The sequence below is a fragment of the Larus michahellis genome, chromosome 11 (assembly GCF_964199755.1).
Source record: "Larus michahellis chromosome 11, bLarMic1.1, whole genome shotgun sequence".
Classification (NCBI taxonomy): Eukaryota; Metazoa; Chordata; class Aves; order Charadriiformes; family Laridae; genus Larus; species Larus michahellis.
In genome coordinates, this window is record NC_133906.1 from 11133123 (window position 1) to 11148170 (window position 15048).

The window sequence follows — 15048 nt, forward strand, 5'->3', positions numbered from 1 at the left end:
TGCTTCTCAGTTCATTAGCGGGTGGCTGTCTGACACCACCAGCCTCCGCCAGCTGCCTCCAGCCCGCGCTGCCGCAGGGGCTGCGCCGCACAGACGGGGACACCTGGCCAGTGCAAACCCCCTGCTCCTCGGGGGCTTTGCAGCCCAACCGCGGACATCTGCTCGGAGCTGGGAGTTGGCACTCGAAGGGTTTTGGCCTTGGAAGGAATATATTTACTTTGTACAGCTTTTCTGCGAAGAAGCTTCTGATGGAGAAGCCCAACAATCTATTTAGTCCAGTAACAACAGCATGCCAGTGCTTCTGGAGGAGCCCCCCCAGCAGCGCAGCTGGCTACTTGTATAATACTTTCCTGTAAGAGGGGAAAAAGATACTTTATTCCTCCCTCTTGTTCATCCTTGCCATGCAGCAGTAGGGCACTGTAATTTTGTCTGGCATGGCAGAGTATCTCCCAGGTCAGGAAAAAAAAAAGAACAAAACCTTTTTGGTTCTAAAGAAAGATATTTTCCTGCAGTTTTGGAGAAAGCGCTCTCTTCAGGATAATTTCTATTCTTCTCAACAGGATCTGCTGCAAAAATCTCTCAACATTACTGCCATTTGCCAGTCGTGGCTAAAATTCTTTGTATACTGCTTCAGGCTTTGCTTTTACAGCGTGAGTTTCAGTTCTGATAGCAGAGCAGAGGTTGACTCGTTGGGATCAAGTGTGAGGATGAAAAGCATATGTATGACCTTTTAATATGGAAAAACATAGCTGTGACTGTTGTGGGAATGAATCTGACGATAGGAACATACCTGTGTGGGGATGCTGGAACCAAAGCAGGTGCGTGTGGGATGCCCCATCAGACTGGGGAGGACCAGACCACAGGTTCTCCATGGAGCTGGAGCCTCCGTCCTCTCTCGTGAGCCTACAGCAAATCTCCCAGGGCTTATGAAGTCCCAGTCCCATGTTATCTGGCGTATCTCAAAGAAACCACTCATTACTGAGGCAGCTGCTGGCCTGTGCTGTGGCAGAGCAAAGGGGACACCAAGGAAGGTGTCTGAACTGGGAAGAGGGACTGGAGAACAGAAGATCACTGAACGGGGAACATAGGGCCAGAGGGGTGCCCTGGGGAGAGACCCTCAGGAGAGGACGCAGCCATTGAGAGTGGGGAGGAAAGCGAGGTGGGGACGACAGGCGGTGTCTGGCTGATCTGTATGGCAGTGCATCCTTATGATAGCAAGGGGGGAAAAAAAGAGAGGGGGCGTTTTGTTTTGTTTTTTTTTTTAATTAATTTTTTTGCAAAGCATTTGTGTGACAAGCTTCACTAGTCCCCTATCCCTGAGAAGGAGAATTGTTATCTCGGGGATTTCACAAGGCTGGTGTCCTGGGAAGGGGCACGCGTCAGCCCTGGAGACAGGCATAAAAGCAGGGCATGGGTGTCCTGCCAGGACGCGCGTGTGCCCTGAGGACAGGGTGCTGGCCAGACCCACCGGGCGCCTTGAGGCCGGCTGTGTTTGGGCTCCCTCAGTTCAGAAAGCTCAGAGCACTCGTGCCTGGCTTGGAAACCTGACTCTGTGGGCTGGGGAGTGCCCAAGGGAGGCTGTGACCCACCTAAGGCTCCGACACCTCATTTAAACCCACAAGACGAGGTGTGAGGGGTTTATCCCCTGCAGATGAGCGCCGTTGGGAGGGCAGGAGCAGCTTTGCCCTAGGCAGGGCTGTGCTGCCTCCAGGGGGGACGTGGGGCGCAGGGCTGGTGGAACGGGGCCAGGAAGGGCAGCCCGGGGCTGGGCCGCCCCGCAGGGAGCGTGCAGTGCCTGCCCGTGTTCGGTTTGGCTCTGCACAGCACTGACGTCTCCTGGTTTGTGTGACATTATGCATTATGTGATAATTATAAAAATGTGAAAATAGAACTCAAAGTACCGAGCAGGCAGCACAAAGCGGTTCCATGCGTGTTTTCCTGCTTCCCCTCAGACTAGAACTGCCCCTTTAGAAAAGAGCCTCCTGTTTAGTATAAGTTTCTCATTACTTCGTAGGGGTTCTTCCTTGTAGGGCCCTTAAAGCAGGATTAACTGGCAATGGGTGGCACAGTTCCCTTAGTACATAGTGATCTAGCTCTACATTCAAATGGGCACAGAGCTATTGCTGTTGCTTCTTATTTTCTGCCAAGTGCCAAAGGGGGGTTGATGTGGGCCAGTTTAAATGCTTGGTCCATCTTGGAATGGATGTTATGGGCTTAACTATGGTTTGCCATTTGTTCCTCCCTATTATCTATATAATGCCAGGTCCCCTCTGAGTCACCTCCTTGGGGAAGTTGTTAATTTTCTCTTACTGGGTGGCATCAGTTTGTTTTTAGCACAGGTTTCCTCTATTTTACTGGCAACTTCCGAAGTGGGAGAAGCAGCTTAGGAATCCGGTTGGGATGTGCTGCGTGGCAGGATGAATATTTCTGTGGTCCCAGCAGACAATGGGACGTGCTGGTGTGTCTCGCCAAGGCAGAGAGGAAGCGGCAGCCGACTGCGGCGCTCCAGACATACCCCCAGTGCTCTGTGGGCTCCCGCTCCTGCCATTTGAATGCTTTCAGTGTCAGGATGAGACCTCTGAGGATGCTGGGATCTTGCTTCACAGTTTTTGGACAGCAGGTTTATTGAAGCTGAGGCATGAGGCTTGCGCTTTCTTCTAACTACTTTTTGATCTGGGGGTAAGAAGAACATGGGGGAAGATGAGTCTGCTCCAAGACTTGCAAAGGTTTGGGCCATCAGCATTAATTCTTACTGATGTAATACGGTGACTCTAAAATTGGCAGAAGGATTGGCAACCGTAAACCCAGGGCTGCAGCACAGAGTAGTCTGTGCTTGGGAAGCACAAGCGACAGGTTTGAACACAGCTGAAGGAAAGGCAAACCTCTGCGTATGTGCTGTCCTGTCCTGAAAGGAGTGCTGTTCTGGGCAGAAAGGGTTAATGTTGTAAATGTATTTTTGTGTATGACCCTTATGCATGTAACAGGTGAGAGTCAGTCAAGTGCGCTCATTTCAGGGGACATCTAAATGGATGCTTCTGGACTAGCCTGAGGGGATTATCAGAGGAAAAAAGAAGCGTATATGAGACAGAAATTCTGGGAAGCCATCCAAACAGGTAAGAAAAAGGATCAAAGGAAACTCATCAGCTGGCTGCTTCTGACCTCAACTGCCTCATTTTGCAAGTATGCAAACTTCCAGTCTTGGGAGTGATACAGCAGTAGTTTTAAGCTCTTCTTTTATTTTCCCATCAATTTCTGTACTGGCCTATCAGCCCCTATGTCAACATCACCACTTCTAATCCTTCTCTTTAAATTTGCAATCACAGCCATAGGCTATTTCCAGGGCAAGGAAAGGGATGGGGAGCATCCTCTAGCAGCACCAAGCTAATAGAATGTATTGACACTTGTATTGTGTGTTATTAACTGAGGAATGTGGCCTGATTATATGGTTTCTTGAGGAGCATTGACCTGTACAACAGCTAGGGGAGTTTTCATTTAGTACCTGTTCCTCTAGGTCAAAAAATACAGGTTTTGGCTGTGAGCTCTCACTTAAACACATGTTCTCTTCTGGATAAATTCAGTATAGTCCTTAGGGAGCTGAAAGTGAGCTACGGAGCGGTAAGAGAAGAAGTTCTGATGTTCCTTGATCTTGAAAGCAGTGGCCCTTTCTGGGTGGGACTGGTTGGGGTTGCGATACTGAGAATAGGACTGTGCACTGCCGAGCTCCTTTAGGGTGAGAAGGGACCCCTTGTATCCGAAAGGGAGAAGGGGAAGCTGGAGGGAGGTGAGTCTGGTTACTGCTAACAGAGTCCCCTTTTGCTGCAGTCGAAGGATCTCGTTACAGAGATCCCTGGCTGTGCTGGGGGTTGTGTTGCAGACACGGGGGACCCCTCCTTTCTGAGCTGAGTCCTATTTCTGTTGGCACAAGTTCCCTCTTGGTTGTCCCAGATAAACCCTTGTCATGAATTGTGCTGGCACCAAGCAGGGCCTCAGGACACAGTCATTGGGAGCTGAAAGGGCACCTGAGCCTGTCGAGTGCCTGCCTGCAAGATGGGGCTTTGCCTCCCTACCAGCAGATCGTGTCAGAATGGAGCAAGGAAGCGCTTGGTTTTACCCTGCTTTTGTATGAGATGGACAGTCATGCTGTGGCTGTTTTATAGCTCAAAGAGGGAGAACTATAGGGCAGCATCCAGCTCCCAGGTTGCTCTATCCATTTCAGGCCAGCATGTTACTGAAAGATGGCCTGGGGAGAAGAGCTCTCCCAAAGACCATGAGAAAGCATGGCCAACTGTGCCCCATCCTAGTGTCCCATCCTCATGCCCATCCCATCCCTCCTTTCCCAGTTCCCTAATTCTGGACAGAAATACGGCTGTTGCATTAAGGAGATTCAAGGATGACATTTTTAGTGTAAGACTGAAAAAGGCACAATGCCAGCCCTACCAAGGGCAGTGACACACCCTACCGAGGACAGTGACTGCGCAGTGTCGAGCAATTGAGGAGCAGGAGATCTGAAATGGTCACAAGCCTCTGTATGGCTTTGTGGCCGTTCAGAGCCACTGAGCTGCAGTCATCTCTGCCTCCTGAGAACCAAGTGCTACCTGTTTCTTTCTAAGACTGACCAAAAAAACCACCAACCCTTATGTTTTTATTCAAGAACAGCAGAGATGAGGAGAGGAGGAGGGCAGATATTTGTGGCTGCTGCTGTTCCGGCTCTTGTGCCTTTGGGATCTCCTCCTGCTCTTTGCTTCTCACATCAGCAGTTCCCACGCTCTGTGGACTCTTTCCTTCACGTGGAGCATGCTGCATCCATCCTAGGTCCTGAATCCTGTCATGAAGACAATCAGCTCTTCCATGGGCAAAGCTACATAAAGGGGTTTTGGGTGGGATGAGTGATCCTAGAGTGTCATACTTCAGTTTCTCCTAAAAACTGGAAAAAGGTTTGCCTTTTATTCTGAATCTCGCTTCATGTTGTTAGGTTTCTGTTCAACGCAGGCACCTTGTGCCTTTGCAGTATCAAGAGGAGGATTCCAGGTACAGATCTGTTCAGTTCAGTAAATATACTCCCTGATTTTTTTTAGCATTCCGAAAATACAGGCAATATGTCATTGTCAGGAGACAGCGATTCTCTTTAGTTCCGTGGGCAGACTCTGATTACCTGAAAGGTTTTTTTTGGAAGAAATTATTTGAGGGAAGGAGAGGCAGCATTATGAAGGATTATAAAGCAAGTACGATCTTCCTACCCACTGATGTAGGAAGCTAATATGTCATATGTGTGAAAACAAATGAGAACTTAACAAGGGGAGGGTATAATGACTCAAGAGAAGTTTTGGTTGTTACACAACCAGAAGTCCGAGGACCTCCAAAATATTCTACAGCATATTTTTCCCTATTCTTCCAAAAAATAAGCAAGGTCTCCTTTTTAACATCCGATCCGGAGGTAATCCAGTGCTGCAGTTTGTATGTTACCTGGTCTTAAATAGGTGTCTGTTGCAGAGTTTTCATGCAAATTGAGGGAAAGGAAATGAAATGCTGAGATTCTTTTTTTAAAAAAGAAATATTATTCCCTGGCAGTGCGCAAAGTCTCTGCACTTTCTGATTTGGTGCCACCCTTGAGACACGTGAAGTCCAAGAAGTATGGTATTGGGGCTTTGTGATGGGTAAAAGGTGGCATTATCTTATTCCTAATGGAAAGGACAGTCCTGAGACCCCTGTCCAAACCTCCTAAGATGAGTTCAAGTGATAAAGAATAAAAAAGTGTATTGATAAAGTGTACTCATGCACTTGCACACCATCCCTTTAAAGGGATGTAGCAATGCTGTTGTGACAGCATGCAGAGAAGGGATGTAATGCTTTATTTTTTGGAATGATGATAACTTATGTTAAAAAAATCGAATGCTGTCCCGGAGGTGGTGGATCTGTGATAAGGACCTGTGGGCGGTGAAGCTGCTGAAAGTGATAGTTGATGGCAGTGCCAGACCTGACAGTGAGCAGGGGTTGAGGCACGTCTCCACTTGCTTCTGGGTGAAACCCTTTGGCCAGGTGCAAGGACCGATGAGGTCTGGCTCCCAGAGACAGCTGAGTGTGGTCGCTGAAGCTGTCATCAGATGCGGGCCTGCAGACAGCAGGTCAGGCAGCAGATTTCTAAACCATTGCTGGAGCTGCCGACTGCAAGCACAGGGAGTGATACGGTAGCACAAGATATTCACTTTGTGGTGTTGCAAGTCAAGTTATGTTTAGCTTCTTGGAAAAATTCCCAGCCCACCAGGAGGCATTTCTGACTAACAGGCACCCCTTAATCTGTCTTAATCCCCTCCATAATTTTACACTTATTTAGCCTCATCCAAATAAAAACCTTCAGTTGCTTAAGTAACGATTGATGAGGCTTCCCATCTCTGCTGGGAAATAAATATTATAATCTCCTTTTCTAAACAAGCAAACTGTCCCTTGATGAGACAAATAACTTCTCAAGTGAGGGAGTACCAGGTCTGATAACAGATGCCCTGCCGGTGCCCCAAACCAACCGTAAAACCCCCAGTGAGGACAGACACCAGCCCTTCCCCGCTGAGCTCATGCCGATGGGCTGGTTGCGGTGCGGGGAGCGTGTCTGAGCCAACTGTGGAAGGGGACGAACCATCCCTGATCCCTGATGGCGTAAATGTGAGCAGTTCTTGTGCATTCCTGGGGGTGTGTTGGGAAATGCTTGTAAAAACGGAATACTCCAGAGATGCCACTGAGTACGGACTGTAGTATCTGCAGAATCTGGCATTGTCAGCAAGCTATAAAACATCCCTGCTAGTTTGCTAGCAGCTGCTCCCAATTTAGAATTTGCCAAAGGTGCGTAAACATCGGGGACGATTGTGCAGCACCTTGTGCTGCCGTTCGCTCGGGCTGTGTTTGTTCAAGACAGACGGCAGGACGGCGAGGCTGGGATGTTCTGCTCAAAAAGACAGACTCTGCTCCGGAACTTTTCCAAGTATTTCTTTTTCATTGTCAGATAATCACGATGTGACCACTTTCCCTTGGCACTGGGAAAGTACAGCATGTATTCTTCATGCAATGCTCCACAGTTCTCCTGAAATGAGGGATGTGCCGTGCTTTTGTGGGACTGGACTGTGTCACCCAGAACTGGGCTGAGCTTGCATGAGCTTCCAGAGAAGCTGGGCCCATTCACCTGCTGTGAAAAATACCAAGAAAAGTTGCAAGAGAAGTCCCTTGTATTGTGTTTCCTGAACACTACAGAGCTGCAGTCTTGGAAGGAGAGGAGTGAAGCCAGCTGTGCTCCGCAGGCGCTCACCAAGAATAGCTGAGCACTGGATGGGAGCAGCAGCATCTGTGTGGAGCACAGGAGCCATCGCAGATAGTTATCAGAAGATTTGCTATTCCCAAATCCTAGCCATAACGATGTTAAAGATAGCTGAGCTTTTAGAGATGCCCTCCAGGGAGGGCTCCCTGCTGCACGTTTGCATATGGTTTGCCTCGATTACACAGCAGAACAAATAGCATCGGCTGGGCAAGCAAGGGAAGGGTTTGGAGGCTATCACACAGGCAACACCTGAACCAAATTCTCCTTCCTAGTTTTATCACCTGAATCCTTAGATGATAAAGCTGCTTTCATACAGCTGAGGAAGGAATTCAGCCTAGTCGTACAAAAGTCTTTTCTGGGGTGGTGGCTTCCTTCCTGTAGCACAGAAGGGTTGGCAGATGAAATGGGTGTTAAATTAATGGCTGTGGTTGACAAACTTGTGATGCAGAAGAGATGGGCAAGCAGCAAAGTAACTGATTTCCAGCCAGTACTGAACTGGGGGAGGTACTGGGAAAGGTCGTGAGGAGGGAGATATGGTAGGATAAGACAAAATCAAACTGCACGAACAGGAAATGTAAGGTGAAATAAAAAAAAAAAAGGAAATACTGTAAAGAAAATAAATAAAAAAATAAGGAAAGAAATAAGGAAAGAATAATCCTAACTTGAAAACTTATGGCTCTGGTAGTCAGGACTACTTAGAAAACATGAAAAGGACCAGGAATGACAGTGTGAACTTGCTCTACAGCTCTTTGGCTGAAGAACCAGGCATGAAATCTTGTACAAAAGGGAACTAGCTGCGGGCTACATTTGTGGATGACACGAAAGATACGGCTGTGCAGCTCTGTCCATGAACCTCAGCTGTGAATGCGTTTTCTTTCTAAGCCACTGCATTCAATATGTGCCGCAGTGTATTTGTCACAGTCTGGACGCAGCCCTTGGCTGAAAAATTTGAAAGGAAAGTAGTTAAAGCGGAAGAAGCCGCTTCATATGAATGTCTGGAAGACCGAAATCTAATACTGGCCTAATCTCTTACATCCCCGTCACAGTGTCTGGGCTGACTCTCGCTGCCGTGCGCCGTGCTGGACAGCCATCTAGAGGTACGGCTGTGTTGGGAAAAGGGAAGCGTTTCAGGTTGCTTAGAGGTGGTGCAGGACAGAGCTAGGGCAGGAAGGGAGCGCAGGAGCATCAGGAGATGCTGCTGATCAGGGCTAGTGGCACAGGACCATCCGCTGCCAGCGGTGAAATTCAACAAAAGTGTCAACACAGGGAAGACCAAAGCTGGTCTGAGACATAGACTTGGGCTCTTCAGAGTTATAGGGCCAAGAACTGGCCTGACCAAGGTATAAAAGTGGTTACTGGGTAGAGATGGTGCTGCTTTTAGGATGTGAGTTTTGCTTAGGCAAATGCCACGTGTGCTGTATCTGTTGGACTTCATACAAGACTATGGCTGGGCTAATAATACATTTAAAAGCTAAGGCCAAAATTTCAGGTCTTGGAGAAAGGTAGGAAAATGTATGTGGGACATCTAGCAAAATGTAATAGTTGGCAGAAATGCTTTCAAAAAAAGAAAACTTACTCTGGACAGTGAGTCCTGGTCCTCACCTGGTCTCCACCAGGCTTTAGCTCTTCTTATTTGATGGGAACTTCACTGACTCATCCCAGAGTCTGACCCTGGTGCTAGAGCCTGGAAGTCTAAAAGAGCAGTGCAAATCCCAGGAATTGCTGTCATCCATCTGAAGGGCCAAATTGGTGCTGACAAGTCCAGGCAGACTGGGGGTCTTCCAGTTCCACAAGTTGAAGAGCTTGCGAAAAATTGGCTGTCCTGGAACTGGTGTATTCCCAAGAGTACACTGGGGCTGCTGCTACTTCTTCCATTTGCCAGGGGCCTTAAGGGAGTGATCTGGCAGTGGGGAAATGCCGAGGGGCAGGTACACCGAGCACAATCCCCAGCCACTGTAACGTGGGTCAGTAGATTTCTTTCTTACTTTTTTAACTGAGTCATTTTGGGGATATTTTTTCCTAAAAAAAAAATAATAAATTTGAGGTATTATATATTTTTCATCATTCACAATTTTTTTACTTTGTTTAAAAATGCTTTAGCTGTAAGTATTAAATAAAAAGAGATAACTCGGGAATGGCCTGGGGTCATTCAATAGTGGTTACGCATCCCATTAGTGAGCTGAGCATTTTGCCTTTTCAGTGATATAAAATTTCCTGGAGATAGCTGGCTTATGAGTCAGGGCCGAACATCATCTGCAGATCATCAAACCTGTCAGCCCAGTACCGCTTTGTGCAGAAGGAACTGGTGACTGGCTGGGAGGTGTTAACAGATGAGTGAAAGATGGTTGTCCCAGCCTGCTCAGAGGGGGGACTTCAGGAGGTCAGTGACTTCTCAGGCAGATGACATGGTCAAATATGCATGCAATGTGCACCACAAGATATGACTTTAGTCACATTTCAACCCCACGGAGAGGAGGTGTGCGTCAGTGCTGTTCTTTATGCAGACGCAAAAAATTCCCATGTAACTAGCTGAGGCGCATGAGCGAGCCGCGTGCTGGAAAGGCTCTGTCAGGTGGCACACCAGTGCACCTGGAGCAACTGTGGAGACCTAGCTGGTCAATTAGTTACTTGTGTTAACGAAGTAGGTTCAGGATTCAGAGTGTGTGTCATGGACCTCAAATGAACCTCCACCATGGGTTGCCTAAAGTCATCCACCAGCTGGGATATAACTCCCCAAATAGGGGAACTATTATGGAAGTTCTCCCCTGGCTTGGAGAGAAACTATTTCTCCTCTTTGAAATACTCTCAGCGTGGAGGTTATGAGATAAAGCAGACGTAGAGTTGCCCCCAAGCATGCAGGGTCGGAGTTAGTATAGGAACTAAATTTCAGGGGCGTTATGTTAGCCTCTCCACTATTCAGAAGGGGCTGTCTGTTTAATCACTGACTTTCAGTGATTTATAGAGGGTTAGTTAAATGTCCGTTAAAGTCAACGGGAGCCTTTTGATGTCAGTAGACTTCAGTTGGGCCCACAGTCTGCCCATTCTTGTAGCATCTGGGTACGTGGCAAGTGAAAAGCATGAATGATAAAGCAGGCAGTGAGAGTAAGGGAGGGCTGAAAGACAAAAAGCCCTCACTTGAACAAAAGCCTGGCTCAAAGGTACAATGTTTCTGAGAGCTCTGAAATACACAAACTGTTTCTTTCTTTTTTGGTTTTTCAATGTTCTATTTTGTTTTTTAACGGACAGTCTGTTCTCACTGCTGTTATTACTTTTAAGTACTGCAGCCCCCATTGGTTGGGGGTGTTGTAGAAATTGCTTCATTAGCATGTATTTAGATGTCTGCCTTAGGAAGCAGCCTTGATTGATGTGCTCATTGTCTGGACTTTCCAAATGACTCTGCGGCTGTACTTATCTCCATTATGCCATTCAGTTTTAAGCAACTGTGATGCTTTTGGGTGTGTGTTGGGGCTGGATTTAATCTTCGGAACATTCTTCAAATCTTAATTATCACAAAGCCAATTTGGAGGGGAGGTTGTTGCTGCTTTCCTGTTCTGTAAGTTGGGGTAATGGACGCAGAGAGGTTAAAAGTGTTACCCCAAGTCAAGCATAGCATCCCAGCTGGAGCTGGAATCAGAACAGAGGAGATCCTGACTCCATCCCCGGTGTTGAGGCTGTGCTTTTTTTTTGCGTACTTCTAGCCTAATGAAGCACATTTTCTATATGCCATGTGGACAAATAAGCCAGATGAAACAATTGCTAGCCGAGACTCATCCACACTATTGCAAAGGCCAAAAAATTTACTTTTCCGTCAGCAACGTGAATGTTTGGATCATCTACATCTGCAGCCCACTAACAGCCACTTCGACCAAGACGTGTCCCTACACAGTGGACTGAGGGAAGATAGACCTGGCATCCGTGAAACGTGTCATTTAGGGGCAAAAGCCCATTCTGCAAGAAGAAGCCAGGCCTATCTGCAAGAAGAAGCCAGGCCTATCTGCAAAAACTCTGAGGGAGTTTTTCACTTCTGAGTTGCTAAAGCCTGAAAAGACTAGTCTTTTTTTTCCTATGCTGATGTTTAAATAATAGCAGTGATAACTCTATACCCGGATACTTTTCTTTGTTTTCAAGACCCTTTGGTCATTAAAAATACCCCCCTGCTTGAAAACAGTACATTGCAAGAAAATAAAATTGAAAGGCTTTTTTCCTGCACAAGAGGCTTGTTGCCCCTCCTAAAGCCAGTGGAGTTCTGGACTTCGCCTTTTGTAGTCAGCAGAGTTAGAAAACCCCAGGATAACAGATATGGCAGTGGGGGGATCAACTCCCAACTGCTCTGAGTTTTGGTATCAGGAATAGTCTCCCTGTTTCACATTTAGTTCTTTGCAGGACACCGAAGTGGATGTGAGGGGGCACAGGCACAGCAATGCTCACACAGGAGTCTCCCATGGAAAACTTGCTGCTGTAGGAAGCGATGTGACGGAGTGGTGGCAGTGAATGGCTGAGTGGCTCAGGAGAGGTTCACCAGCCTTCGCTTGCTGAAGTTAGCAAGTCTTAGGGCTAGTTAGTGGTGTCTGGGAGCTAACACTGGCCATGGTTTTCTGCGGGAGACCCTGCTTTTCTAATGGGGTGTACAACTGAGGTACTAACCTGATGAAATAACAAAGATCCCACATTTTGCATGTTGTTGGGCTATTGCTCTCTCTCTTTTTTTTTTCCTTTTTCCTTCTAAATCCATGCTGCTGTAGTTTTTGTTTACACTCCCTCCTAAAGTGTTACAGTTTATTTGTGTTAAATTTCTGCCCTTTTCTGCTCCCAGAGGTGCCTGGATTTCAGTGAAGGATGAAACAAGTTCTACAAATGCAGTCTGATTCTGCAAAATACTGCACGCCTTTGGCCAGCCTTGATTTCGGGGAAGAACAGGGTTATCAGCTGTTTAGCACCTTGCAAGTCTGGAGCCCACGTGGGGCTATGAAAAGATGCTATGAGAAAGGAAAAATACGTTGTGTTTGCAAGAACTTAATTTATCACAGTATTTTATGTGTCTATTAGAAGAAATTAGTGCAGGATTAGTACCTAGAAAGGAAAAGAGGAGAAAGCAAGTGGATAAGGGACACCTTACATGAGGCACATGTAGCTCAGACCGTTTCACAGGGGATGGGGACAGCTGAAAATTCTCACTCTTTCCTGTTGCTGGATCGGATTCCTTTGGTAGAAAGAGGGCAGGGTGCCCTGGGGAAAAATCTCAATAGTCCGAGGCCCCTTCTGACATCAGGTCAAATATTCCGGGTCATATAACTGAAGGCTGCGTGATGAAACTCAATATTACAATGGATCGAGTGCTCCTGCCACATGGAGCTGACGTGCTTCTGCCCTAGCGGACTTGGTGCGCTCAGCAGATGCTCAGGGAGATGGAGGTTTCAGCCAGGGCTGAGCACGGGGCTCCAGCAGGAATGATGGAGCCGATGGATGAATAAAGCTGAGCCGGGCTTAGGTTAGCACTGGTGGTCACCAACTGCAAATGGGAGGCCAGTGGTGGTGGCAGATGAAACTCTGGCTCGGCTGAGATGGAAGGGCAACAGGGAAATAATGTTGTGGTTTGGGCAACAGTTTTCTCTGCTCTACAGGGAGCAAGAAAAAAAGCTTGGAAAAAATGGGAGCTCTGATGCGTCCTAAAGGAGAAAGTGCCACTTTCACCTCGTCCAATGCCAGAGTCTAAAATTAAGGCCTATTCAGTGTCTAGGTCCAGAGAGTGAAAAAAGTAAATATTGCACATATTTAAATGTGACTGACAGGCATTCCAGTGAAGAGACTGATCCTGCACCAAGAATGTGAAAATGGCCTGTCCCCTCTTCCAGAAAAACAAAGCCCAATGAGTTGCCTCCAAACCCCATTTTCAAAGCTCAAATCACTTAAAATCAATTTCTGCTGCAGATGTCCAAATAAGCCCTGCTTTCTATCATCATTTTTCAGTAAAAATAGCTTATCCTCTGACATCTGGGAAAGGTGAAGGTGTTGCCAAGCACTGAGCTGTCATAATTGCTGTCATAATTTTCTTTCTGATTGTTTAAAGTCCCATTAGTTAGATTTTGTTCTTCTTTTATGCTTGTTACCACCTTCTGCTAGAAATGAGAGAGTGTGGCTGATGGGAAGGACTCCCATATTCTGCAGAAGTGGCACATAATGTTTTATAAACTTATTCGCTGCCTGCAGCCCAAGGCGCATTGCAGGCTGAACTCTAACATCTTGAAAGCTCAGAGCAACGTGGAAAAGTAAGATTGAACAGCGAAACCCGAAGCTGTTTTTACTGCAGAATTGTTAGTTCACCTAATAAAATGCTCAGAATTCCTAGAACTTTTAAGACCTTCTGAGACTTTATTGCCACTTAGGCTTGCCTCTGATTTTTGTATAAATAAAATTCAGATCTTCAGGATGATATGGTAAGTGTCAGCAGTGTTAGTACGTGTTATTTTGCAGAGCGAGACAAGCGCTGGTGGAAAGTGCTGGAGGGGAACACATCAGTCACAGGCGAGGTCCTGCTGCAGCACGGGCAGTTTCAATCATCTCCTTTGCAGTTTTCCTCCTCCTCGTATTCCTCGGGCTTTTTTCTGAAGAATGCTCTTTAGGGGTCTCTGTGCCCATTCAGGCTCCTTCCCCTCCACTGAAACTGGTAAAAGGCTCTCCAGTTACTTCTGATTAAAGTCTTGGGGTTTTGACCAATTCATCGCTATATCTCACTTAGCTGCTTTCCAGTGAGAGTGATTTAATTACTATTATGAGCCAGTATCTTGTAAACTTGTTTCTTTTGGAACCCTTTTCCAGTCCCCAAGAACATTATTTCCATGCCTTTATTTCTCTTGGATGGGCTCTCGCATTGCAACTGCCCTGGGTTAATGCTTGCAGAAGTTGGAACTGCTGGTTTGGCTGGGAGTGCTCTCCATTGATCACCTTCCAATAAATCCCAGTGACTCGGTGTCCTGCAGGCTGGTATCTGAGCTCTGCCTTCACTTCAGTCCAGTTTTATTAGTATCCCTTTGATTTCACGCTTTGCAGTTAAGTATATAGCTCTCAGAGAGGTAAGGGACGACATACATATTGCATCTACAAAAATTACAAATTATTCATCACAGCCAGATTCAAACCCATAAAGGCAGCTCTGTCATCTGTCCTTTGCTTCTCAGAACTGCTGTCTTCCAGATCCTGAAGCCTCCCGAGTGAAGCTGTTCTTCTGGCTGGGAGGGGTTTTTCATCTGGGCGTAACAGCTGAGGTGCTGAGTTTGAGAGGGACAGACTGGGGGGGTGCGGGGGGGTTATCTGTGCCGGTAAGACCAAAGTTCAAGGCAGCTAATCATCTCATGAATGCTTCTAATGGTGACATGACAGATAATCAAAGCAAAACCCAGATTTGTCCTTAGACTTAGAATAATCCTGTTCAGTAAATCCTACAGGGCCACGTTTCTTTAGTACGAGCTTGGAAGTTTTCCCTGGCTTTGGGATAGGGAGCACTTCTCTCAAACGGCTGTTTGCTAGGGATCAACAAGCTGCAGAGGGACCTAATATTTAATTGAAAACACACGCAAACGCATGCTTCCCTGAATTTCTTGTGTCTGCTGTATTGGCCAAGAAATCAATTGCCTCTTCATATGGGTGCTTTCAGGGGCTTCGTATGGATGTCGATGCTCTCTGCGGGGGTGCGGGCTTGCTAGCCCTTGCCCCTAAGGATACCACGGCATGAAGATGGTTCTTCCACACGT

General features: G+C 47.0%; 1 long non-coding RNA gene across 1 annotated transcript in view; it reads left to right on the forward strand.

Annotated features, from left to right (window-relative positions):
• LOC141749664 (uncharacterized) overlaps positions 1-13729 on the forward strand; it is a 141530-nt gene extending 127801 nt beyond the window's left edge. Inside the window, exons 6-7 of the long non-coding RNA XR_012589444.1 lie at positions 3015-3113; positions 12114-13729. This is a non-coding gene — a long non-coding RNA (uncharacterized LOC141749664). The remainder of the gene's footprint in view (positions 1-3014; positions 3114-12113) is intronic.
• Positions 13730-15048: the final 1319 nt, after the last annotated feature.